This window comes from Trichechus manatus, unplaced genomic scaffold, assembly GCF_000243295.1.
Source record: "Trichechus manatus latirostris isolate Lorelei unplaced genomic scaffold, TriManLat1.0 scaffold00037, whole genome shotgun sequence".
NCBI lineage: Eukaryota > Metazoa > Chordata > Mammalia > Sirenia > Trichechidae > Trichechus > Trichechus manatus.
Genome location: NW_004443973.1, coordinates 12,150,358 through 12,152,445, shown reverse-complemented (window position 1 = coordinate 12,152,445; position 2,088 = coordinate 12,150,358).

Below are 2,088 nucleotides of genomic sequence, written 5' to 3'. Positions count from 1 at the left end.
TAAGTCTCAAGTCCCTGCAGCAGGACAGAAAGCCAGTGGTGCCTAAGGTGATGCTAAACACGGGCTTGACCGCGTCAGTGCTCCTTATCCTTGGGCATAGTGTGGAGTGATGGTTGGGGTGGGACTGTGGAGTCAGTGTGCTGGATTCAAGTTGCAGCGCCACCCCTAACTGAGATGTGCCTCCATTTCCCTGCTTGACCTAGGGGATGATAACAGAGCTGCCTCATGGGAGGGGATGCTAACAGAGCTACCTCATGGGATGGCTGAGGATGAAACAAAATAATACTAAGTGCTTAGCACAGTTATTGTTACTACAAAACATAAAAGGTTGATTCCTGTAAATTTCAAACATTTTTGAGCTTTCTGTAGGATGTATTGCAAAAACAAAAGGCAGTTAGCATTCCAAATATGAAATGAAAATATTAATTATGCTTTTTCAAATAAAGCACTCTCCTGAATATTCTGATACCTTCTCCTCTTGGAGGACAGGCTCCCCCACCTGAGACTCACTGTGCTCTGGACCCAGTCAAGATTCAGTGTAACTACCCCGGGGGTTATCCAATGTCACATATCACCAGTATATTTCTCCAGCCCTGGAGCTCAGACTAGTTAAGCCAAGCTGTTAGCAAACTGGAGGGGGCCGCCTTTTACAGATATGGGGAGCCTGGAGCATTTGGGCTTGTCCAGAGAAAACCATGTTCAAACTGTTGGTCCTAGATTCTTGCAAAACCAGGTGTTGCCTCTTGTGGGTGTGTGGTATGAATGAATTAGAGACAAGGTCCAGGTAAGAGGGGTCATACAGAGTTTCGGTTGTCCCACAGCTACATCAGGACTTGGGGAGGCTGTTCTACTAGTAGATGAGGCCTTGGATTTCTTAAGAGAGTGGAACAGGCTCTCTGCAGAGGGTGATGTGGAAATATAGTGAGGTTTGTTCCTCTATACGGCAAGGAAGCAGGGAAAGAATTGCCAAGTTGGCACCAGCGAAATCCGCTCGCTGCTCTTTCAGTAGCTTGTTTTGAAAGTGCATCTAGATTTCAGCAACATGCTTGCATTTGAAAAACAAAAACACTGGACAGAGCTGGTGTTAACGAGTGTGAACTTGCTCTGGCATCCAGCGTAATGTTTTTGGCTGCTTAACGCTGTTCTTCCCATCTGCTCCCCCTAGCAAATCTTTGTGAAAGAGGAGCTTCAGCTGGGGAGAGTTTAGTTGCTTTGTTTAGAATGTACTGAGGGTGGGAGAGAAAAGGGTTTCCTTGTCTCCAGCGGTGGAAAGTGTTGCAGGGAGATTTAACAGGAGCCGAGGAGAAAGGAACTGTGTATTTGTAAACAAAAAGATCAGTGTAACCTGGATGCATTTGACTTTCTTTGGGTATTTAAGGATTGAGACTGGGTTGGCTCAGGCCCCTCCTGAGGAGTGGGAAGATATTCTTGCCAAGCCGCCAAAAAGGGCTCTTGGGTGGGCACAGTCAGAATTCTGTAGGTTTTAATTTGGGACCTAGATGGCTGGTTAAGTCCTAGTCACCATCCGTATGATAGTTTCTGACCTTTATTGCCATGCTTGTTTTTGACGAGAATAGTACTATATGGGGGGCCTGTGTAGGGTTGTTAGGTAAAATATAGGATCTCTAGTTAAATCTGAATTTCAGATAAACAATCAAGAATTTTTTAGAATAAGTTTGTCCCAAATATTGCATAGGACATACTTACACTAAAATAAAATTATTCATTGTTTATCTGAAGTCTAAATCCAATTGAGATCCTGTATTTTCTTTCTTCTGGCTACATCTGGCAACCCCAGCCCTGATGGTTTTGGTGACTTGAGCTCGAATGAGGTAGCAAACATCAGGAAGATAATAGGGTTAATTTCCTGGTAGTTTCTTTGGTGGGTTGTGGCAATAGGGCAACACTGAGGAGCTCCCTCCTAGAGAAGTCTGCTAAATAGCAGAAGCCTGTTTGGAACCAGAAAGGAGTTGATGACCTGATTAGGAGTACCATGGTATTCCCTGCTCATGGGCCAATGAAAATACACAGGGAGGTTCTAGCCAATCCCCTTCTCAAAGGCAGCCTTTCCTTCTTAGAGGACCACCT